This window comes from Triturus cristatus, chromosome 5_1 (genome assembly GCF_964204655.1).
Source record: "Triturus cristatus chromosome 5_1, aTriCri1.1, whole genome shotgun sequence".
In the NCBI taxonomy this organism is placed as follows: Eukaryota; Metazoa; Chordata; class Amphibia; order Caudata; family Salamandridae; genus Triturus; species Triturus cristatus.
This window is the reverse complement of record NC_140587.1, coordinates 179,710,706-179,737,034: the sequence shown is the minus strand read 5'-3', so window position 1 is coordinate 179,737,034 and position 26,329 is coordinate 179,710,706. Positions and strand designations below refer to the sequence as shown.

The 26,329-nt window shown below is 45.5% G+C and overlaps 1 long non-coding RNA gene across 9 annotated transcripts in view; it reads left to right on the top strand.

Moving 5' to 3' along the window:
- The window catches only part of LOC146830599 (uncharacterized), an 86,598-nt gene that overhangs the window by 23,221 nt on the left and 37,048 nt on the right, over nt 1-26,329 (top strand). For 2 of the 9 annotated variants that reach the window (XR_014961456.1, XR_014961455.1), the window contains exon 3: nt 12,934-13,028. The exons of 5 other annotated variants lie outside the window; for them this stretch is intronic. This is a non-coding gene — a long non-coding RNA (uncharacterized LOC146830599). Of the gene's footprint in view, nt 1-12,933; nt 13,029-21,748; nt 22,186-26,329 lie in introns of those variants that run through there. 2 more of the 9 variants (XR_014961459.1, XR_014961453.1) reach the window with 2 other exon arrangements.

Sequence of the window (26,329 nt, the reverse complement as noted above, 5' to 3'; positions counted from 1 at the left end):
GGGTCTTAGGAATACAAATATGAAAAAGCGTTTTAAAACCTCACTTGACACTAAGGACCAGTGTATATCTAATTGAGACATCTAAAGATTGAGGGAACATATCTAATTAAGACATCTTAAGATTGAGGGAACACAACGGTCCACTGCTTGTAAGTTGAGTATCAGCCATGCAGTTGGTGTACGTTTCTCACATCAACGACTTAAGCAGGCCAAAGAATGCCATTCAGTGGCTGAGTTCAGGCCATGTTTGATGTTGCCAGTGCGACAAATCCAACGATTTTCCCTTAGGGTCAGTATGTGATCCACATTGGTCTGTCTTATCGTGGGTTTCACCACTTCGATAACCCACCAGAGCATTTCTTTCTCAGTATGTTTCATTTTAATATAGTGCTCTACTAGTGGTGCATTCTCCACTTTGCATCTGATTCTGGATTGGTGTTGTAAAATCCGTTTTTTTACCATTTGTGTAGTCTTGCCTATATATTTCAAGCTACACGGGCATTGTATACAGTAGACCACGTTGCTGGTATTACAATTTGAGAAAGATTTGGCTTTGTGAGTCTCGCCATGGAATTCAAACGATTTGACAGTCTTTGTGCTTGGGCATGCTGCACAGTTGCCGCATTTATAGTGACCAATTACTGGTACTAGCTGTCGCTTGTCATTGACTATATTCTGGTCTGGTGTTTTGTAGGCATGCACAAGCCGATCTTTGAGGTTGGTGCCTCTTTTGAATGAAAACAATGGTTCTTTGGTAAACTCAGGTAATGCAGCCAAAAGTGACCAATGTTTTTTCACGATTTTTTTTATTTTGTTGGTGGCTGTGCCAAATGTGGTGACACAGACAAGTTCGGGGTCATTATTTTTGGCTTTAACTTATAGCAAAACATTCCGATCGTTGTACCAAGCCCTTTTGAGTGATTTTTTCAGTAGTTTGTTGGGGTAGCCACGTTTATGTAATTTTTCTTTGAGCTTCTTAGCTTCCAAAAAGTAGTCATCCCTCCTGGAACAATTTCTCCGAAGACGGAGGAATTGACCGAAAGGCAGGCCGTCCTTGAGTGACTGTGGGTGGTGGCTATCATATTTCAAAAGAGTGTTGCGGGCTGTTGGTTTCGTAAATAAAGTGGTATATAGTGTGTTATCTATACCTACTTTAACTGAAATGTCCAGAAAGTTCATTTGTTGGTTGTTGTATTCAATTGTAAATTTCAAATTGGGGTTTTGAGAATTAATCCGGGTATGGAACTCAAGCAGTAATTCTGTAGTGCCCTTCCAAATAAAGAACACGTCATCTATGTACCGTAACCAGCATGAGATGTTAGCTGTGTACGGATTGGTGGAATTTTGGACATGTTTCTTTTCAAAGTCGGATACATAGATATTTGCTATATCCGGTGCATAAACAGCACCCATTGCAACTCCCTTGAGTTGTTGAAAGAAAGATTTTTCAAAGAGGAAACTTTTTTCGCATAGGGATATCCTGATGCATTCCATGATGAATTCTGTTGGGACCACATGTGGTCTAGGTCTATTTTCCAGTAAACTCTCGATAATCTCTAGCACTTCTGTTTGCGGGATGTTCGTGTATAAACTCTCTATGTCCATAGAGACTAGGAGTTCTGAGAGAGGGTCAAAAGCATGATTATCGACTACATTGATAACTGCTGTGGTGTCTCTAATGTAGGTAGGAGTTTCTGTAGCAAAGGGACGGATGAAAAAGTCTGCATACTGAGCCAAAGGTTTCAAAATGGAGTTGCAACCGGAGACTATCGGTCTCCCGGGAGGCATATCAACATTCTTGTGTATTTTCGGTAAGATATATATTACCGGTACTGTGGGAGATTTGTTAATTAAGAAGGATGCCTCTTTGGCGCTGAGCATCCCGCAAACAGAAGTGCTAGAGATTATCGAGAGTTTACTGGAAAATAGACCTAGACCACATGTGGTCCCAACAGAATTCATCATGGAATGCATCAGGATATCCCTATGCGAACATTTTTTCCTCTTTGAAAAATCTTTCTTTCAACAACTCAAGGGAGTTGCAATGGGTGCTGTTTATGCACCAGATATAGCAAATATCTATGTATCCGACTTTGAAAAGAAACATGTCCAAAATTCCACCAATCCGTACACAGCTAACATCTCATGCTGGTTACGGTACATAGATGACGTGTTCTTTATTTGGAAGGGCACTACAGAATTACTGCTTGAGTTCCATACCTGGATTAATTCTCAAAACCCCAATTTGAAATTTACAATTGAATACAACAACCAACAAATGAACGTTCTGGACATTTCAGTTAAAGTAGGTATAGATAACACACTATATACCACTTTATTTACGAAACCAACAGCCCGCAACACTCTTTTGAAATATGATAGCCACCACCCACAGTCACTCAAGGACGGCCTGCCTTTCGGTCAATTCCTCCGTCTTCGGAGAAATTGTTCCAGGAGGGATGACTACTTTTTGGAAGCTAAGAAGCTCAAAGAAAAATTACATAAACGTGGCTACCCCAACAAACTACTGAAAAAATCACTCAAAAGGGCTTGGTACAACGATCGGAATGTTTTGCTAGAAGTTAAAGCCAAAAATAATGACCCCGAACTTGTCTGTGTCACCACATTTGGCACAGCCACCAACAAAATAAAAAAAATCGTGAAAAAACATTGGTCACTTTTGGCTGCATTACCTGAGTTTACCAAAGAACCATTGTTTTCATTCAAAAGAGGCACCAACCTCAAAGATCGGCTTGTGCATGCCTACAAAACACCAGACCAGAATATAGTCAATGACATGCGACAGCTAGTACCAGTAATTGGTCACTATAAATGCGGCAACTGTGCAGCATGCCCAAGCACAAAGACTGTCAAATCGTTTGAATTCCATGGCGAGACTCACAAAGCCAAATCTTTCTCAAATTGTAATACCAGCAACGTGGTGTACTGTATACAATGCCCGTGTAGCTTGAAATATATAGGCAAGACTACACAAATGGTAAAAAAACGGATTTTACAACACCAATCCAGAATCAGATGCAAAGTGGAGAATGCACCACTAGTAGAGCACTATATTAAAATGAAACATACTGAGAAAGAAATGCTCTGGTGGGTTATCGAAGTGGTGAAACCCACGATAAGACAGACCAATGTGGATCACATACTGACCCTAAGGGAAAATCGTTGGATTTGTCGCACTGACAACATCAAACATGGCCTGAACTCAGCCACTGAATGGCATTCTTTGGCCTGCTTAAGTCGTTGATGTGAGAAACGTACACCAACTGCATGGCTGATACTCAACTTACAAGCAGTGGACCGTTGTGTTCCCTCAATCTTAAGATGTCTTAATTAGATCTGTTCCCTCAATCTTTAGATGTCTCAATTAGATATACACTGGTCCTTAGTGTCAAGTGAGGTTTTAAAACGCTTTTTCATATTTGTATTCCTAAGACCCCCATTGTTAGACCACACATTATATACATTATTGAACGTATAATTCTACCAGGGTTAGCTGGTCTCTCTCTTAAAATGATAATGTGAAGTCTTGTTCTTGCTTATACATTGTGCATTTTTTGATGTTCAAGTGACTAGGATGTTTACAACCAACATTTTGCTAATGCTCTAATGTATGATTGGTAATGTTTTTCAAAATATCGTTTGTAATGTACAATATATAACCCATGAGACAGCAACATTGTCGCCTATATAAAAGACTTTCTGTTAACTTCCTTACTAGATCTAAGCATCTGTATTCAAGTAGAATGTATATAGGCAGGAAATTCAAAGCAACTTATCAGATATCGTTTTTCAATCGTTACTAATGTAATACACAACCTATGCAAGTTATACACGATCTCTGACAAATGTATAGGCTGGCAAATGCTTGTAAGTAAAGTTGATATATACCGATCATATCTTCTACTATGGAAACATACATTATGGTAAATGGCACTGTCAAAATGTCGATTAAATGGAAAGTATCTAGAATATTCGGAAGTTTCCCTCACTTGTTGGCGCATAATCAAAAGCGCAATCAACAATTACAGACTCTTACCCGAATGTCTTCCTATATCTTAAAACCACGATTTAATTCATTTCTCGTGTTTTTAACTCTATTGATACATGATTATCAACAATATAGCTCTGAAATCTAAAGCTGTGTTCTTAATCGAGACGATACAGCAATAACGTTGCAGTAACAACATACGAAACCATTATATAGAGGGCACTCCAAGATGGCCGCTCCATTTCAACGCCATAGTCATCGATGCGCTTCTGGCATCAGCTGTACTCACTCTCCCGTCTTAGCCAGGGTCAGCCTTTATAAGCACACGATGGCGGCGAGTAAAGTTAGGCTCCTTTGACTCGGACGGACCCCCTCTTTCGTACTTTGATACAGACGTCAGAAATGTAAGTAGAATTTGGCCCACGCGCTTTCTACAAGTTTCCTTTATCCGGATTAACTGTTGTAACTGCACGAGCTAAATTAACTCTATGACCCCCGAGTTGGTCTGTTTGATTGCTAGGACTAGCCAGAACACTTTCAACCGAGGTTGCCTTTAAATAATTGATTGACGCTTTATTTCAGTCTCGGAAATGTCCACTCCGTTTTTGAGATAACCGAGTATGTAGTGATGACTCTAACATCGATGGTCCAAGTTACACTAAGACCAGCAATAGACTCAGATTAATGCTCAGAATGCGGTAATAACATTGTCTCTCTGGGCTTTAAACTGCCAATGTAAACCCACGTGTTATAGATTCACATTGGATTTAGTTAGCATTTCCTACAACAATAAATACAGCTACCATAACGGTGTACAACACTATGTATGGTTAGATACTAGAGGCATAATAAGTGAACCATGACCGCAATTCAAATTCAGACTTTTTTGACAAACAGCGCAGCTATGATTAGATTAATAAATGTAGAGGATAGTCATTGTATAACACTTCCTTTTCGCTTTATTACACAGCTGCGTAACTACAGGAGGATTAACTCCCACTCAAAAACATATTGACAGTCGAAATTTTCAAAGACTACCCGGTAGGATACAAATTTATCTAGTTTCTTTGCAATTATAATGAAACATTGTAAGCAAATACTAAGTTTTTATCTTCCTCTATTGCAGTACCACTGAAAATATTTTCACGATTTTAATTAAAGTTTCGTGAGAACATTAAAAAGATTCAGAAAGTAAGCACATTCTATTTCTTTTATGAAATTGTTCGTTCCAAAATGTAACCCTTTACTATAAATTAATGATAACTGCTTTGCCAACAATAGTTGTTGGACACAGTTTGGGTTTGCTAGACAATAACATTTATAGTTCCATCTCTCACACACCGGTTGGATTTTATGTTTTAGATTATGTACTTAAGTCTGACAGCACAAAGTATGTTTACATGGTTGTAACTGTTTGTATTATGTTAATTTAGGAGTCTTGTTTATGCAATTATTGTCCTGAAGATGGTCTGACGGATTGACACCTCCCAAGACCGAAACGTCGACTATACCATCTACTTCCAGTATATTTGTTATGCACAGTAGACTATCTGCTCAACAATGAGTTTTGTCCCTGTTCAAACCAAGTTGGAATAGATGTTTTTTTGATGAAATGTGGATTTAATATCGCTCCCTGCTTTCATGAAATATTGCTCAAACTTGTGTTTCCATCTGTACTCCTTTTTATCCTTGATGAATATATAAAGATCATTGTGTTTCAATCACAGAAAAAATCCCCGTGTGTGTTGTTGTCAATGACTGATGATCAGATAAGTCGATTGATTTCACTGTGGTGGTAATTCATTTCAATACATCTATAGATTAAGTTCTTTGAAACTTTCAAATTATTTTTACATTCCAAATAAAATCCCTTGTTGGCAAGTTTACCCTTTCGAATGTATCTGCCCAAGCCCTCAAGGGTATATTGGGTTTGTCCCTTACTCAATCTCAATAAAGTGGGAAGGCCACTTGGGGAGGCAGTGGATGAATGTCTTCATTTCCTAATACCGACAATGGGCATGGCTCCATCCTTCTCAGCGAGGTGGAGCAAAGTGGTTTGATATGTCCTCTGACTTTGATGATCGATTAATTCTTTGCTGTTTGTTAAGAATTTACACAACTGCCAAAACAGTAGGAAATACTTTTAGAGACAATCTAGGGTAACGCCATGCATCTAGTCAGCAACCCAGCGTTGCAATTGTTTACAGGAAGGGCCTTTTGTTGTGTGTCTGTCAATGGTAGTTGAGCGGTGGTCACACCTGGCACTGCATGTGACAAATCAGTCAGGAGTCAGCAGCTCAGAGCCTGGCGTAAGTCTGGGGATAACATGACCGGTGCTCAGGTAAGGCGCCTCGATACCTTCATCTGGGGTATGTGCTAGCTCGAACCGCAAGGGGACTCCAATGGCACTTTGCATTTATTTGATCAAGGTGAGCGTTAAGCAGGCAGTATGAGCATCAGTAGGTTGGGTGGGCACGTCCGCTTCCGGCGTAGTGGCTTTTTGACTCCTGATGTGACTCCTTGAGTCCATAGTTCTGCTTGCGGTAGACAAGGGCATGTTTATTAGGGCAGGCAAGGCGGGTCGTGACAGGTGCTTTTACAGTCATTCCTTTAGCAGGGGTAGCAGACACAGCGTTCTGGGCGGGCTTGGCAGCAGAGCGCACCATGCAGGTGGGATGATGGGAATCCCTAGGTTGTATAGATACAGCTGTCAGTGGCCATCCTGGGAAGTGGCCGGATTGAGAGGTTAACTGCATTATGTACAGGCGAACTTTAAGTTGTTCGAAGGCACCCTGTGAGGCGCCTACGGTGACGGGGTGCAGCGTTTCGTGCAACTAGGTGCAAGCTCGAGTAGTTGTATAATATTGTGTGCAGCGCTTATTAAAGGGGCTAGCAACTGAGCATATCTTCAGTTTGCCAGGATCCAGGTGTGGGATAGGGCCGTTCTTACGTCCTGTGTGTGGCGTGACGGGCGGAATCCAATAAACGGAGGCATGGGTTTTCCACCTTGGACTTGCTGGGGGGGGAATGTTCTCCCCTCCCATCTTTTTGGTCATACACTAGGGGAGGCATGACGACTTTCCTGGGAAGGAAGGCACTGCGGTAGATTTAAAGCCCTCCATGCGTAAGATGAGCAGCTAATTGGGGAGCGTATGAGTTATAGGGGTCAGGGATAGCCTTTTGTTTAGTATGGCGAGGAGCCCAGCCAGGGGAGGCCAGGAATCCTTGTGCAGGGAAGTTAACAGTGCCATGAGTAAATTTCACTGAACAAAAGTGGTTTAGCTTCATCAGTGCAGGGGTTTTAGCAGGCCAAGTTCACGGGGCGTTTTGATTTGAGGGGTTCACCTGTCCAGAGTGAACAGCGACCTGTACCGGGAAGAGGCCGCTGAATCAGGAGGATATAGGTAAAGATGCCTACCTTGGTGGGGGACCCTGGGGTGACGGTGGCCACACCCAGTGCTGTGGCGGAGTTACAGGGCGATCCAGAGGCTGTAAGGTACAGAAGCGTACCCCCTGCCCGAGCACAGTAAGGGTGCTAAAGCCAAATATCCCCAGGGAGGTCCTCGCGTTGGACCCTGTAGGAGCGTCGGCGCCCCGTTAGTCCTACAGGCGGTTGTGGACCTGAGCAACCGGGGATTGCCTGCAACGCTCCGTCCCCTTTAGCTGGGTGGGGCGTGAGTAAGGGGGTGGACTGCTTGTCCACCGGTGGGATGGGCTATCCCCTCCCCCAAATCTAACAAACACCGGTTGGCTAGGGCCACGGTGTATTTTGGCTCATCAGGTGGGCAGGCGGCGAGGGGCTGCTTGCCTTGGGATCGCCCGTAAGATAACCCACCATGTTGGCATATCTGTTATGCAAATAAACCTGCAGCAATTTTCTCCACTAAAAAATGTGTCTTGTCTGATTATTTCTTAAAGTTATTGCTGTGGGAGGGATGGGGAGTGTTGCCGATATTGGCACTATGCAGGGCTGCCCCGGGCCCACGCAGGGGGCCCTCCTAAGAGGGCGGCCCCCCTTAGTGCCACAGGATGGCACACGCAGGTCAGCCTCCCAGCGTTTGGGACCCTAGAGGGTCCCCCGTGCCCACGTCACTTCCGGTCAGGAGGGGGTGGGGGGGGAGAGGTACTTATACCTCTCCCGCCCACTGTTCGCCCTCTTTCTTCTTCTGCCTGGACGCCGTTTCCCTCCCCACCGCTTACCCGGCATACAGGCAGGGGGCGAGGGGTGTGTTTCTCTAACTTATTATTTTGTGCTGCAGGCGGAGTTACAGGGCGATCCAAAGGCTGTAAGGTACAGAAGCGTACCCTCTGCACGAGCACAGTAAGGGTGCTAAAGCCAAATATCCCCAGGGAGGTCCTGGCGTTAGACCCTGGAGGAGCGACGGCGCCCCGTTAGTCCTACGGGCGGTTGTGGACCTGAGCAACCGGGGGTTGCCTGCAACGCTCCGACCCCTTTAGCTGGGGGGGGCGTGAGTAAAGGGGTGGACTGCTTGTCCACCGGTGGGAGGGGCTATCCCCTCCCACAAATCTAACAAACACCGGTTGGCTAGGGCATCAGGTGGGCAGGCGGCGAGGGGCTGCTAGCCTTGGGGTCGCCCGTAAGATAACCCACCATGTTGGCATATCTGTTATGCAAATAAACCTGCAGCAATTTTCTCCACTAAAAAATGTGTCTTGTCTGATTATTTCTTAAAGTTACTGCTGTGGGAGGGATGGGGAGTGTTGCCGATATTGGCACTAAGCACATGTGTACTTGGTATGTGTTTTTGCTGCTTTATATAGCACAGATTTGGTTCGGGAGCATTGTAGGCGCTTTGCGCTCAAGGCATAGGTTTTGCACTTGAGAGCATATTCTTCTGTTTTTGTGGGGGGGTAGAGAGATTACGTGATTTGCCCAGATTCGCAGGAAGTTGACCTGGCGCTGGTATTTGGCCTTCCCATTCTGCGGAGGCATGAAGGTATGCTTTCATGTGGGAGATGCTTTTCTGGTGTGGAGCGCTTTGGTGCTGGCGGCAGGGCCGGACTGGCCGTAGCGGCCAACGGGCGTTTTCCCAGTGGCCGCCAGGGCGGGGACCAGTTTGGGCCCCTGGGGGGCCGTTTTTGTTACCGGGGGCTGACAATATCAGCCCCCAGTAGCAAAATTGGCCGAAATCAGCTCTAGCAAACAGCTCGGCCGCACCCGGCTCCCTCCCCCCAGTTCCCAGTCTGGTCGTGGCTGGCGGGTTGTGTTTGCGCTGTATAAAGCTGCAGAAATGGTATCAATTACGATGTGTAGGTGAGACCTTGCTGTGCAGGCCCCGAGTACCATTCCCCCACAACAGAGTCCAGAGTTGTAGAAATGATGTACTTACCGGAGTTGGGCGGCAGCCTCCTTCAAGTATATTTCTAAGACTGAAACTTGCCCGAAGTGCGCCAGCCGACCTCAGCGACAACAGTAGTGTATTCTAGCGCTAGGCGGCAGCTGCGCCTCACACTTTAATTGAAAGCGCGACAGTTTGTTGCATGACTAAATACTTCAGTCCCAAAGGCAAGACCGATTGTATTGCCTTGCAAATGCTCTTCGGTTTCATCTTTGGGATTTATGTGCACCTTTTAGTAGCTGCGAATTTGCAATGTATTTGTAACGCTTGGCTGGCTCAATTATTTAGTGCCTTTGAATAGCGTTAATGGCCTCAGTGAGTTGCTCTATCAATTGAATATTCAGGCGCCCCCCCCCCCTCCGACGCCCACTCCCATGGTGTGTTCATGCAAATATTTTATTGTATTCTCAATCTGCGTATTTCATACGGGGTTGAAATCTAGATGCGTGCAAGCACAACCCTTAATATACTTCTGATGTTTTCTGATTGAAGGTTCCCAGAGAGGATAAATTGAAGAATTAAAAATCAGCCCTCAAATATGGTTTTCTTTTACTACTTGGGGTCCTGAGTATGTTAGTGTTTGTCTTGTGAGTAATGGGGGTCATTTACAATAGGGTGGAATGGGGACATCTGTTAAAAATGTCAATTATCCTTTACAATCTTCGCTGATCCTCCCCCTCTGTTAGAATTTGGGAAAATATGGTTTTCCTGATGGAAGATGCGTCACTGGCTCCCTTGTGTCTGACTCTTTTTCCACTGCCCCCTTCTGCTGTCTGGAAAAGGTCCGCACACAGCAGGGGACAACTCCAAGGACGTTGCTGTCATTAGTTATGCCATTTCCTGAGACAGATCCGTGATCTGGTGATCACTCTTCAGAAGTACCATAAGGGACTGAATTGACAGCAATCAGGGCTGTCTCTATCGGCGGCGACTGGTTGATGCAGGCCTCAGGCTCGTTCTTTGGGCCTAGCTGAGGCTTCCTCTCCGGGGAGCCGTAGGAACACCGACCACTCCAGGGATACCCCACCCTACGCAGGCCGCTAGTCGTCTGCTTTCCACCGGCCCCACTGACCTCCAATTCAGCCGCCTCCGTCTCTCGTGGCTGACTCTGCCTGCCCACCCGAACGAGGGCGCTGTTTGCGGCCACTCGCCAGCAACACGGCACAGTCGCTAGGCTGCTTCCTGTGTCACCATCTCGGCGATCTTGGGGTCCGTCCAAGCCGCCTCACCCCAGCGGTCCCCAACCCCGTTTTGTGATTCTGCTCTCACAAGAGCGCTGCCGGGGCTTTGTCGGAGCCGCTGCCTGCGATGTCCACATGCGCGGCGGTCCTCTCCCGCGGTGGCAGCTTGGCGCTGCAGCCGCGCTATCAACCAGGCCTCAGCACGAGTCCTCAGTCGCAGCTTCTCCGATGCAGATTGTGGCAGTGGCGGGAAAGAGTTCTCCGTCCAGCCCTGCCCATCAGCATCCGGGACCACGGGGTTTCAATTCCGCCTCATCTGGGGTCTCTTAGTACCCCCAGGGGCACCCCGCTCACCCCCCTTCCCCCAAATTAGGTTACCCAATGAAAACACAAGAAACAGTTGTAAGTGGGTAACAAATGCTGCAGGTTTATTACATAATTCCAGGATATGTAATAGGTGGGTTATCTTACGGGCGATCCAAGGGCAGGTGGCCATCTACTTCACCTGCCCGCCTGATGAGCCGGGCAGCACGGGGACGACCCGCAAATGCTGCCCCCCAAGTGATTCTTTTCGATCACGTGCCGTTGAAAATTACTCACGCCCCCCCTCTCGGGGCGGAGCGTCGCATAGCAAGCCCCCGGTTGTTCAGGCCCACAACCGCCCGCAGGCCTAGCGGGGCGCCGACCGGCTTCCGGGACCTCTCTGGAGGCTCCTCGATTTGGCTCAGGCACCACGTGTGCCGCGCAGAGGTACCCTTTGTACCGGCCTGCTTCCAGATCGCCCTGTAACTCCGCCTGCAACGAAAAATGAAAATATTACAACGCTCAGAAACCCCCCCCCCCCCACCCAAACACACCTATGCCGGGTATGCGGTAGGGAGGGAAAAGCGAGGTGGGCGACAAAGAGGTCGCCAGTGAGGGTGGGGGAAGGCTAAATAGCCTCCCCCTCACCCCTGGGCCCGGAAGTGACGCGCATTGCGCGTCCTTCCGGCCCCTGAAACGGAAGGGGTGGCACCAGTCAGTGTCTCTGCCCCCACCCCCCGGAGGAAAGAGTGGGGAGGGGTGACCGGGGCCCCGGGGCCACTAAGGCGCCGACCGCCTATTGGCCCCCTGCGGGGTCCGCGGTCAGCGGCAAATGTGCCGTGCAGATGCCTTTCTCGGCCCTGGCGAGCGGAGCTCCGAAGAAACAGTGCTACTTTGCCGCCATCTTGGCCACGACCCCAGCAGTTCACTTTAACAAAAACGTAGCACAACTCTCTTCTCCTATTGTGATTTTCTTTGACAGATTTGACATGTTTTTGGTGCTGACTGTTGAAGTGCATGTAGCTCTCCTGTATCTTACCTGTGGCCAGCGTTTCTATGCAGAGTACTTGGTTTGATGGCACAACACAAGGTAACGACAGTGGTTGCCTGGAGGCTCCCCTGAAATGCGTAAACAGGTGCTGAGTACGTGTTTAAATGTTCTGCCTATTTAAGCCTTGAACCTTCCTTGGGAACCTATTCTAAGATGGCGCTGCTAACTGCTCTTGCTAAGTTTTCCCAATCCATCACGGCAGCCACATTTCCAGTTCCTGTTTTGTCACATCCTGTTGGAGGGTATTTAAGGTAAGAAGAGCTTCTACACACTGGTCACAGCAAAGTCAAAGAGCTTTTTTGACTGGTTTATCATCCCCATGTCTACTATCTTTGTCCCTACTTTTATTTTTTCATTCCAAACTCAAGTTAGTTGTACCATAAGCATTATCTGTTATATTTGCCCAGTCCTGTTAGTGCAATTTACCCAAGAACTTTCTGGAAGTCCTGTCTTACAGCTTTGTATCTTCACCTTGACTCCTAGAAGTTTTTTTATGCCTTTGTAGGCTTTTTCCTCAAGTATGGTATCCCTTTGTTCAGACTCCAAATCTTAACATGTGTATTTCAGATGTGGAGCTAAGTGCTACTGAGCCACTTTGCCCCTATCTTTCTCAGGCCATGTCAAGATCAAAAGCACTTGTTCCGCATCTAGTCATTGGCAGTGTAATTTTTTTAAATAATTTTATAAATTGCCATTTTTATAGTCGAATAGTCGGATAAAGTGTAATTTTTTTGTTTAGGTAAATTCGAGAAAGGTAGTGTAGTATGAGGACATATATTAATACGCAGATTTTTATGGACCACATACATTCAATCATGCGCCTGTATACCTAAAAATGTTTTTTCGGTTGTTCAATGTATTGCCTTTTGTGCCTCCTTTGTTTGCAAATTTCAATTATTTTCTAATTCAACTGTCTCATATGAAGTTATTTCAATATATGGTGTGTGTTCAGCGAAGGACATGTTTATACCTGAACGGTCATTAAACAAATGTATCATAGATAATAAATGCTTTTCATTTGACCCGCAGGAAATAGAACCCACTTGTTTGAAACAAAAGTGTTTCAAACAACATCATTTTTTGCAGCCCATGTTCCTGCCTCCGAGAGACGTTCTCAATCAATTGTGAGTCTTGGGAAAAGGGGGACTTTTGTTCTCTGCTGTTTTATTGAGATTAGACCTACATTTAACATTTCCTGGTGAGATTAAACATTGGTCAGATATAGGTCCTTAGATTTGAAAACAGTATAATACTGTAATACCGAAAGAATAGAATTTGCAGTAACATCATCCCAATCATCGGAATGTAACCCAGGTACTAATACATCACCCATAGAAACTTTGAACCCATATGGTATTTGTCGGATCTTCGTATGGCTGAATATATAGAAAGGATCTTTATCCTAAACAATTCCATCAGTTACTGGAATAGCTGAAATGTTGACGAGGGACAAGTCTCCTATGAGTTTGTGGAATGAAGAATGGGGGACCAACACCTCATCAACCAGTTCCATAGCAGGATGTTTTAATTAACAGGTAAAAAAAAGTGTCACAAATCCAATCCACATGAACAGGAAAACCAAGTAGAGTATGATCCAGACATACATCCAAGGCGGGATAAGTGTATTTTAACCATGAAATAAAAACACAAATCTATGTGGATGCAAAACAGAAGAAATGTCTGAAGAAAAAAATCTGGATTCGTATGGTACCCAGAGGTACTCAGCTGGAAAACTGGAGGCTGTGACTCAGTAGTAGGACCCACAAAATCTAATTGAGATGGACTTGCCCACGGTCGATCCATAAAATAGCACCCATCGTAGAAGACATAATAGTAGAAACAAGTAAACTGTCTGTCAGATTATTGGCAGAGGATTCAACCCGCCCTGTCACCACTCTCCGCCACAGCTGTGGAGAATCAAATTGGTGGTGCTCATGGGCCATAAAGGAAAGTCTTGTGGAAGGGTATGAACACTTTGGGGCATACTAGTGTGAATCAGCCACATTGTGTTGTTTGACATGTTCAATGGAGACAAACTGTTTGTCTTTGGAGAGTGGAAGTGGTGGCAAGGTCACAGTTTGTGCACCTTGTATGCCAAGGACTGGAACAGGGGCACAGTATGTTGGGCCGAATTCATTTTGTATCGCCACCTTCTCCCAAACCAGATCTCAAACTTTTGGAAGCCAGCCAGAAACTGGAGTTCGGTCCTCAGTACTCGAAGAGAGAAATGCAGGCAAGTGTTTGTGAGACTGAGCGTCACAGAATGTTTGTAGTTCCTATAAAACAACACAATGGTTATTGACGTCAAAGGTTGCGACTCCCACCACAATGTCTTGACTGTCAAGGTCTGGAACAGGGGTACCCACAAACATTTCCTCAGGGGCCGAAATTTACTTTCTGGGGTATCACCAGGGGCCGCAGAGATGACCGTGGGTGGGGTGCGTGTGATTTAAGGTCAGGGCTCAGATGGGTGAAACATGGCATGGTGGGTAGTTTGGTGGACACATTCTACCATTTGGAGTGAAGCCATGTGTGGCACTCAATTTGGGGTTTAATTTGGGGTTTATACTGTTAGGACAAATAAATATTTATTTATTTCATAAGTTCTTCCCTAGATGACTAACTACCAGTGACCTGAATGTATATTCCAAGGGTGAACTGTAGGCATACCGAGAGTGGTGTCTGTGATTTACACACATCTCACAATTAATGTCAAAAGAGAAAGGCCACGACAGGCCAGAAGATGTGAATTGGAAGAGAGATGGACCAAACACTATCATGGGTTAGCCTGATGCCTGGCAGGTCTGCAAGGACAGCTGCCAAAAGCATTCAAATTGGTTTTGGTCTCTCCTTATTTCTCCATAATTAACCTGGTATGAGCGACTTTTGATTCTCACACCACTTCCACGTGAGCTACTGAGTTTTGCAAGGGGGCCTTCAGAGGAATGTATGTATGTATGTGTTATTTCTATAGCACAAACCCATCTAAAAGGCAGCAGAGATCATAATATGTCCACAAGGCAACATGAAAGGGAACCTCAATCTTGAACCACACTTGCTGTGGAGGGGCATAATCCACACAGCAAATGAAAGCGGTTTGTGTACTCTAAGTAAGGAGGGCCAAACTGGGAGCCCAAAACAGCCCTGGCAAGTTGTCAGACCAGCTGCCGTACTGTGCATAGCGAGTGCAGCGAACAAGGCTGACCACTTCAAAAGGGGTTTTGAGAGTGTTCTCCCTCTAAGAAAATGTGGGGAAAATGGTGCATTCTACAACACATTTTTCATTATATATTCAATGGATTCGTTTTTAAAGCATAGTAAATGATGACTATAAAGTGCAGAAGGATTCAACAATATGTGTTGGGGCCCTTCAGTGATGCCCTCACTGTCACCCTCCAACAGCGCCTCTCATCTCTCCATTGCCCCTCTCTCACATGTATTTTATTTGTTTTATAGCACCTCACAACACCAGTGTAGGGTATTGTTGCATGTTACATCACACACACATACAGAGACAATGAATCATACATGTGTAAATCAGAGTATACCATTTTTTACATAAGGCAAAGAGGACTACAAGGTGTAGGGTTCACATGCCATCCACACTGGTAGGCACTTTTTAAGAGTGCTTGGTCTAGATAAGCACAAACTCAGGATTCAGAACATAACACAGTGGTTAGGGTTGACTTTATTAATAGGAATGGATTTCTACCCAAACAAACCTTTTTTTAGCAACATCAGGATAAAGAAAGACTGTAAAAAAACATAACATTCTAATCTGTAGCATACAGCTTGCATGCCGTTCTTTGATGGCAGTTCATAGCTCACTGTGCTAGATTATGACTGTAACTTATGAACAGCACAGTGACAACAAGGTCTGTGTGACAAAAGCAGTAACCCAGTGAGCTTTGCTCATAACATATTGTTCTTTGATATGCATGGTACATGTTCTTTTCAGCAGGTATATTAACCCTCTGCGCTACCCTAGATGAGTCAAAACGGGTGCTACACAGAACTCCCATCTCTCTTCAGCAGGTACATTAATCACCAGAGTTACCTTGATACTTTTATTGTTACCCGAAAACTGCTGAATATACAAGGAACTTTGTAGTGATGTTAAAACTGCTGCACTGCTACAAAACCTGCTCCCACTCACAAAACTGACCCCACATCATTTCCGCACCCCCTCTCATGGATATGCCCCATACAGCCAGTCTGGCCTTATAAGTATGACACGTGTCACAGCTCATCCCATACATGCAGGGGCAAGTGACAGAATCCAGTTATGGGGACTGAGTGGAGTTTACATTGAGATGGTTGTAGAGTTGTCTACCAAAGATACCGGTGAAAGGTCAATGTCCCTCACTAGTTGCATCAGTGTCCCTGTGGTGGGGATGGGGCAGGAGCCAGCCTTTGTATGGGTTCGGGACAGGAGTCAGATGCTTGTGCTGTGCTGGAGCTCCCTCTGGGGAAATAGGACTGTTGGATACAACAAGGGGAAATATTGGCCTGTAAAAGGCAGAATATGAGATTTTAAGGAGACAAGAAAATGGTACAACTATTTCCAGCACCAGCTACAAATTGGGCCCAAATGTTGGAAAATCTACGACACAGGGCTGACATAGGAAAAGTACGATTAGACCTTGATGAACTATGTGCACCTTTGCTTATACAATAATGACATTGCACATTCCTTAATTTAGCACAAGCAACTGGTGATTAGGAGCAGGGTTATCAATAGTGCATCAGGTGCAGTGGCATCGAGCCTGGGGCACTTGGTATCCACTTCAACCAAGTTATGGATTTATTATACTATCTGAATCAGAGAATAGGGGCCATTTCCACTACTTGTGTGGGTCAATGTCCCCTTGCTACACCACTAAGGCTGTTGTGGGGAGAAATGGTTCTCTCTCATCTTACCCCAGTTCAGTCAGAGATAATGCTTATACTGCGTGTGATAAGCCCAGCTCATGTTTACTTTCCAATAAAACATCCGATTGTTTTTCTACCTTTGTCTAGGATTGTGACAACAGTAGCATCACTTCACATTAAAGGAATGCAGCACAGCTGTGCTTAAAACGAGACGCAGAAGCAGAATGTGGAAAATATTTTATGGAGAAATATTTTTGGGGACAATGGGGGCAAGAGTCTCCCTTCCACAGCAGCTGGTGCTACACAAATCTGTCTAGCAACCAGAGATTGTTTAATTGTTTATTCTCACTTTGAGAAGTCACTTATATCTTTCACCAGGGAAACGGTGCAGTGAGTGCACTTAGTTTCGTGTACGTAATGAATACACACAGACACAAGAAGGGCACGAGGCTCAAAAGAAATGCACTCACCATACAGCACCACTCATCTGGTGCCTCCCATCTCCTAGCACGTGAGCGACGTCACTGAGCAAAATAGGGAGGAGGCCCGCAGGTGAGACACTAATTTATTCAGCATGCTCCTTTGAAGCATTTTTTTCCTTAAACTGTGAATGTGTCCCTCGAGGAACAAACAACAGGCAGAATAATGGCTGCTGACGGCCTGCTGTTGTTTTCCACATGAGGGCCACATGGAAAGGTCTGGCGGACAGCAAATGGCTTGCAGGCCGTACTTTGAGTACCTATGCTCTGGAACATACATCTTGATGCCAAAAAGCATTTCGTAGGGGGTCCGCCCACCCAGAGATCTTTTGGGGAGATTATTAAGTGCATGTTGAACCCCATAGAGATGATTCAAACAACCATGTCCTGTATTTAATACTCTAGCCGTTAAGGTATGTTTTAAGTCACGGTTTATTCTTTCCACAACAAAATTGCCCTCAGGCCTATATGGAGAAGATTAATGCACTTGTACACCCATGGACGTCATCAAATCACAGTATGCTTTAGAAGCGAAAGCTGGACCCTGGTCCGAATGGAATGCTCAACAGTCAGAAGTCCTGAAGAAGAATCGCAAGTCTTAAAAAACAGTTCTGAGCATCTGCCGAGCGCTGTGGCCAAACCCAGAGGAATCTAGAGCATGAATCAACTGCAACCAAGATAAATTTGAATGCAGTATCCAAAATCAGTATACCAAAGTGATCGAGGTAAATACAGCCAAAAGGCTTGTGAGAAATGAAGAGATGTGTCTGTGGTGAACAAGACATGGTGGAGCTTTTAATCTTCTGACAGATGTCGCAACACAGGACATATTTTTGGTCGGTCGGTATAAGTCGTGTCACCAATAACGTTGTTGTAAAAGCGACATTAGTGGCAGCCAGTCCCGCATGGGCGGAAGCAACACCTTCATGTGCAGCAACAATTAAAGCCTGTCCGTGGTCCTCGTTGGGAATCACACAATTGCCAATCCCACGAATAGTTACAAAAGAAACAGTCTAGTCATTTAAGTGATAGGACTCTTTGGTGCTCCCCCCCCTGCCTGGACGCTACGCTGCTGAACGGGGGCAGGCTGCAGACTCCTACACCCACGGGACTGCGAGGACCACGGAGCACTGCGCTCCTTTGATTGTGCTCACCTGGCTCCTCTTCCCGCCTTGGACTCCATCTCGCATGCAGCGCCTCGCGGCCTCATCCTATAAAACTCGGCTGGTGCTCATTGTGTGTGCGACTCTTTGGTGCTCCCCCCCCTGCCTGGACGCTACGCTGCTGAACGGGGGCAGGCTGCAGACTCCTACACCCACGGGACTGCGAGGACCACGGAGCACTGCGCTCCTTTGATTGTGCTCACCTGGCTCCTCTTCCCGCCTTGGACTCCATCTCGCACGCAGCGCCTCGCGGCCTCATCCTATAAAACTCGGCTGGTGCTCATTGTGTGTGTGCGACTCTTTGGTGCTCCCCCCCCCCTGCCTGGACGCTACGCTGCTGAACGGGGGCAGGCTGCAGACTCCTACACCCACGGGACTGCGAGGACCACGGAGCACTGCGCTCCTTTGATTGTGCTCACCTGGCTCCTCTTCCCGCCTTGGACTCCATCTCGCACGCAGCGCCTCGCGGCCCCCGCTGCGCGGGAGCCGCTCGCCGGCCTCATCCTATAAAACTCGGCTGGTGCTCATTGTGTGTGTGCGACTCTTTGGTGCTCCCCCCCCTGCCTGGACGCTACGCTGCTGAACGGGGGCAGGCTGCAGACTCCTACACCCACGGGACTGCGAGGACCACGGAGCACTGCGCTCCTTTGATTGTGCTCACCTGGCTCCTCTTCCCGCTCATGCCCCTGACTCCGCCCCAAGCTTAAATCCGTACAGGGCCAAGCGCGCTAGCGGTACGCGCGCGGTACGAAGCTCGGGGCGAAGACCGGGCTAAGAGCGGGCCGTTTGTGGCTGTTCGTGGACGGAGGCGGACGGGAAAGGCCAGTATCCTTAATTGGGGCTACCGCTTATACAATATAAATCTTAGTCCTATATCAGTTTACCTGTCTCGGAATCGACATCCACATCTTACTTGTTGAATATAGGGATGTCGTCCTTGAGGTCAGGCAGGAAGTTAGTGCGGGATAGCACTGGGGGTTGTGTTTCGGGAACTTTGGATAATTTTATCACTAGAGCTGCCCGAGTCCTTGAGCACGAAATAGTTTTAACCGAAAAAAGATTGTCTTTGGAATTGTCTTCTAAAAGATCATCTTTGGGCAGCCTCATGACAGTTTCTTCCCCTGATTTTAGGTTACCCCAACCTACCCCTGACCATCCTGATAGCACTGAGCTAGGTTTAGAGGCTTGCTCAGCAACTGGTTTACTGGATAACTCTCCAGTTACTTCAAATGGCTCTGCTCCTCCTGGTTTGCCCTCAATTGCTTTAGATACCCATTTACAGCCCCCTACTGTCTCGACTGGCACCATTAATTCGACACTGGGTGCCATGCCACAGTCAACCCAGGGGACGAACACACGTAGGGGAGTGCACTTTAAGGGTAATCGTGTTAAAGACATCAAAATGTCCAAATTCTCTAATCCCTGTCTTGTTTCTCACCCCCTCACGTCACACAATACCCCTGTCGTTGATGTGAGTCCCGTGTCCATCCCCCTCCCTGCATCCTTGTCTATTTCATCCTCCTCGTCCGTTGATCACGTTGAGCCCTTGGAACAGCTACTAAAGTCCTTTTTCCTACCATTATATGAGAAAGTAAATCGACTCTCACACTCACTTGAAAAACTAGAGGCTATGATGCATACCAACTTGGCTATAATAGAGAAGCACTCTGCGCCTCTACCGACATCCGGGACCTCACTAACTCCTGATACAGCTGCTGTGGTCGAGGTCGCCCCCAATGGCACTATCCCAACAATTGGAGTTCTCTCCGACCCTCCAGCCCCCAACGCCCTCATCACGAACATCCCCCACCAGCAATCTTGTACCACTTCCCATCACGCTTCAGACAGTAATACAAACATCAATAGAAACAATCCCACCATTAGGCATTCTATCGTTGAGGGTGCTGGTTCTCTACCAAAACTTCCTCGTATCAACCTTCCGCCTGAGTCTCCTCCATATACTGCCATTCTGGTGGGTGTTCCAAGTCTTCCGCAGGATAAGACCGAGTCCCACTGTGAGCTAAAAAACAAGGTCATTTACTGGTTAAACCGTAATAGGCCATTGCCTGCCTCATCCTGCGCAGAAATTCTGACTGTTCGCAGGGTGTGTTGGCTGGGCAGTGGGGTTAAGAGAGTAGATGGGGACTGTGTGCTTGTCAACTTCAGAGACCCTAGGGTGGTGAGTTATCTATGTTCCCATTCTAACACTACGGGTGCCTCTGGAATTTTTGCCACGGACCTGTCATATTTTTATCCCCTCGTTCCATTTTCTCAGTTTAATGCTTGGTCATCTGGTTGGGAGAGGGTAACTAGGGGACCTCGCAGAGTGCAGGGCTTGGATTTTCATCTTCCTCTATTCAACCCTTATGCCCCGTTGAGTAATTTGGATGGGGTTGATTGACCATTTTGCATCCCCCACCGGGTGGGCCTCGAATCAGGGGCCCCTGGTGGCCCTGTTCTTCATAGGCCCATCGGCCGGGGCAAGCCTGGAAGTAACTACACGGACTCGGGGCATTCACTCCCTAGCTTTTCTTGTGTCTCTCATCATGTCCTCCTTAATAAGCCCCACGTTCTACCCGCAGATCTGGAGAGTTCCCACACACCCTCGCTATGCGCACCTACCATCACTAACCCTATATGTACTGAGCTGGTTCTTGATGTCGGTGAGTTGCCCACAGTCCCTCCTTCTGCATGTACCGCTCCCTGCACCCCTGTGATTATGACTGTGGTTTCTGATAGCGTTGAATCTCTTCCTGTGGTTCCGACCTCTTCTCGTACCCCAACGCCCTTGGTTTCCCCTTGTTCCCATGTCCTTACTTTGGCTTCTTGGAACATTGCGGGACTTCGTAGCAAATTAACCAATGAGGACTGGTCTGCCTGGGTATCTTCTCATGATATCCTGGCTTTCCAGGAAACATGGGCTGTGGACCATGTGGATTTATTATCCTGGGTACGTGAATTTTTACAAGGGGGCTATCAGTAACCAAAGGGGCCGCCCCTCCAGAGGTCTCTGCTTTTGGGTTAGGCAAACCCTGAAGTATAGCTTAACTGAAACGCCCATTGACAATCACCATGTTTATTAATATTTGATTTAGATGTTTAGCATTCAGCTACACAGTTTGAAACCCAACTTGAGCGTCTGCATGCCACACCATTGTGAACCATTGATGACCAGTGAATTAATCTTTATCATCTATAGATGTGATTTATTTAAGCATTGCCATTTGTAATGTATATTATTGATTATTAATTATGTTATCAAACTTGATCTTTTGGTGTTATATTTTTTCTATTTTTCTTAATTTTTTTCTAAATTTTACCTATTTGCAGGCCCCCAGTGATTAGAGAAAACGCCCTGAAGAAGGTGGCACCCTGATGAGTGGGTGAATGCACCGAAACGCGCGTCGGCGTGTCTTTTTGTCCAATCTGGTGTAATCCCCTATGTGACTTAGTGGTGTCTTACTCTTTAGACACCCCAACACTGTGAGGAGGTTTTTCCTCCATATATTTACAAATATTTTAACGCAGAGTAAATGTATGCTTTATGTTCTTGACTGACTGTGTATGCTTGTATGGTTTGTTTGATGAGAATGATTGCCATTTAATTGTATACATACTCTTCCTATTCCCCTATGGGGGCCCATCTTGATTTTTTGTATATATCATTCCAAAAAATCTGTTCTTTCATTTATCTCCAGCACATGAGTTATTTGTAAATTCATCAATAGAATTATTATACCAAAACAATAAAGTTTAAAAAAACAGTATTTTCTATCTCAGATTTAATTCATTTGTGTGCTTTTTCCCTAATGGTGTGGTGACTGACAATCAAACTTGGGTGACATATCAATGAGATCTATTTGATCCATCTATATACAAAAAAGGTAGAGCTTAATTTTTGATTGAGTTATTGACTTTTTTTTCCCCTATTGCTCTCCCTATATTCCGAATTGGGGTACCCCTGTTCTTAGTGGAAATCCCGATCTTTTGATCATTTCCCTGCATTGTACTGATGAACCCCCAACCCTGTTAATAAATGTATATAACCGGGGTCTTCCAGGAGGTCGTGAAACTAACACTTTCTTACAACTGGATGAGTTTCTGGAGACCGTTGACCCTAATACCAATGTCGTAATTATAGGTGATCTTAACTGTTGTTTTGAGCCATTGTACCCCGAATGCGACTCCCTGACCATGGAAGTTGATATTATTTTGAATATTCCTCCCCTTGCCCTCATACCCATCAAACGCTGTTCAGTGGACGAGTTTATGCATGGAACGTGGATTTAGGGCAGCTAATGGACGAACCATTTCGGATATGTCTGGTAATGCGACCTTTTCTGACGGTCGAGGCCGCAGTAGCCGAATTGACTATGCCCTATTAAAAGTGGAGTATTGGCATACCTTGGGCGATATGATGGTCTGTGAGCGTATCGAGAGTGACCACAACCCTCTGGTTCTGACACTCCTGCTCTCTCCCCAGCTCAGAAGCACTCAATCTGAGATATTGACTGCTAATGCCCTCTTAACCAATAATCACCGTAGAGTGCGCTGGGAAAAGGTTGCCCTCGATAGTGCATTACTTTCTGAGATTAGTCTTAAAGTCTCCTCAGCGTTGGTAGATCCCTCAGGCTCGACAACAGTGACGTTGTCAATTCTACAAATATACACGTTAATCTATTCTCGGACTTAAAGTCCCTTTTTTCTTAACCTCGTAGGGCCACGACATCTAAGATCCCCAAACAAAGCTCCTGGTATAATAAGAACTGCCGAGATTCTTATAACAATCTGAAAGCAGCTATTGTTACTAAGGATCAGGCCATTATTAGATCTGCGAGAAAACTCTACACTAGGGCTAAAGTCCAGGCGAAGCGTGACTGGGATAACGACCATTGGAGTGATTTATTGGCAGCCAGTAAACTAAGGAATTTAACCTTGTTCTGGCATACCTTGAAGTGGGGTAATACATCTAACTCACAGGTTCCCTCCAATAATGTCTCTCCGGACAACTGGGTATCCCATTACGAATCCCAGTTTTCTGATGCTAACATGGCTGTTATACCTACTCAACCAACTAGTTGGGACTTGACTACGCCTTCTAACCTCGAGTTTGACATCGAAGAGGTTAAGATGGCATTATCGAAGGTTCCCAGTGGTAAGGCACCAGGTATCGATTGTGTCCCTGCGGACCTTTTTAAATCCGATCCTGGTAACTGGGCCCTTTACATCGCCCTTCTGGCCAATGCACTAGTTAAGGGGGCTTCCATCCCTGACTCATGGAAGGGCGCAGAGATCCTGCCCATTTTTAAAAAAGGCGACCGCTCGTGCCCGGGCAACTATCGCCCCATTAGTCTTATTGACTCTGTCCAAAAAATTGTTGCAAGAATGATTTTGGCAAGGATCCAGCTATGGGCCGAGCAGGATGACATTATCTCGCCCTTACAGGCAGGTTTTAGATCCTGCATTAGTACCATTGACCAGGCATTTAAATTCCAACTAATTATCTGGAAAACGGTTTATCTCTGCAGTGGTACAATTTATGCAGCTTTCGTAGACCTTCGGTCTGCATTCGATTTGGTCAATAGGACCAAACTTTGGGGCGAATTAGCGGAGCTTGGGCTGTCCCCAGACCTTTTAAACATCATAATCAGGTTACATGAAAACAATTTCGCCCAAGTTCGATGGGGTAACCAAGGACAGGTTACCGATAAATTTAATGTTAACAGAGGTGTCAGACAAGGGTGCGTTCTCGCACCTACATTATTCTTATTATTTATCAATAGAGTTGTCCAATATTTCTCTAATAAACCTACGGATGCCCCTATGTTAGGCAGTTCCAAAATACCGCTTCTTATGTTTGCCGATGACACCCTACTCCTTTCACAAACCTTGTCCGGGCTGCAGTCGGCTTTGAATGTATTTTCCTCTTTCTGTTCCGACTATGACCTGTCAGTTAACATCTCAAAAACCAAATATATGGTTTTTAACAAAGGGAAACCTGTGAAGGGCCAGGTGTCCATGAACAACGACGTTTTGGAACGTACAAATGTCATGACCTACCTGGGTGTTGTATTTGAAAACAAGTTGAACTGGAGGCCCCAAATTGACGTTCTTTCTCTTAAATTTGCCCAATTATCGGGCAGCTTGATCAAGGAACAAAAACAATCCCAGTCGAAAATGATAGGTCCCCCTATCAAAATTTTCGAAGCTAGGATCATTTCAGCAATCTTGTATGGCGCTGAACTCTGGGGTTTCGCAGATCTTTCTCCCCTGGTCAAAGCTCGAAGCAAATTTTTCAGAAAGTTAACGGGACTCCCCAGCTCAACCCCAGTGAAACCGCTTTTGTTAGACCTTGGATGTCATTCCTTTGATGACATTGCCAGGTTTAAACCTCTGGCTTTCTGGAGGAGATTATGGACAGTCCCCGAATTGGGTCCATATGCTAAAGCTTTTATGGATGTTCGCTGCATTTTGGGGGCGGGTGACATCCCCTGGTGTAAGCATGTTAGATTACTATTGGACTCTATTGGTTTAGGTATATTGTGGACTGACCCTGCTAACAACTCTTTTCCACCCAAAAAATGCTTTAAAATCCTCTACTGGTCTATGATTTCCCAAAAACACATCTTATCTGTTTCCCCTGAGTCATTGTCTGGCAGGTTTTTTGGATATAAACAAGCCCCTGTTCTTGAAGAATATTGGGACACCATCACCAGGCCTAGTGATAGGAAACTTTACCACCAATTCAGGGTAGGTTCCCTACCTACCAATTCATTCACAAAAAAATGGAAGGGTGGTTCACGTGATACCTGTAGGTGGTGTTTTCCGATTTGTGTCGACTCAGTTGGTCACATATTTTTTGTCTGCCCGGCATACGTTGCACCTCGGGCCAAATGGCTTAAACCTTTATGTCAAAATATGGGTACCCGGCAGGGTTTTGTAGCCCTTAACATTTTGCGTTTCGACACTAGCGAAAGTGTTGTAATCGCTGTGGCTAAATTCCTAGGCTGGGTATGGATCATCCGATATAGGAATTAACAGTTTACTTGAGTGATGTTGTGATTGTCATCTTCACTTCACTTCTGTGTTTTAAGGTTTATGTCTTTTCTTCTGTTTTGCTGAAATTGTATTTTTAATTATGATTGTAAAACGTCTTTCATGATGAAATTTTATCGAAATAAAGACCAAATGAAAATGATAAGAGTACTTACAAGAAAAGCCCTGTGGTTAAGGGGTGCTGTTTTCATAACATTCACTGCACCAAGATATCATTATAAGTGTTTTAGAGTGTGTGACCGCTGCTATTTTAGCTGTGGCTACTGCAGACTTGGCTGCTTCGTCAGCCAGAGAATTCCCAGCAGTGTGTGTATGTATTACATGAGTTTGTGGCAACCTATAGTTAACATCTGCCACTTTAACCCAAAGCAATTTGTGCTTGATTGTGCTACCCCTTGAATCTCTGAACTCATTTTGTTGCCAAAAATGTATATTGTCATTAAAAGCATGTACATAGTAGTAAGAATCACACACAATAAGTGTGCAGAATTTAGAATCTGCATTTTTAAGTGCAAGAAGCAAAGCCTTCAGTTCAGCTAATTGCGCAGTACTGTCTCTTAGAAACCGTGTGTGAGTTTGGGGGTGAAAAACACCATTTAACATAATGCCAATAACAATGGCTCATGTAGCAGAGTACTGCTGCTTATAACCTATAGCAGGTTGAGCTGAAACGTCAGTGTACATTACATGTTTATACTGATGAATAGTCAGAAGAGTAGAGGGCAAAGGATAGATATGCTCATATTGTAAAAATGATTGTGTTTGCAAAGAAGGGTCGAAGACAAAGTCTACATCTATGGCTGTTAAGGACGTAGACCATTGAATCCATCAAGGACGAAGGTATTTAGCATTAGG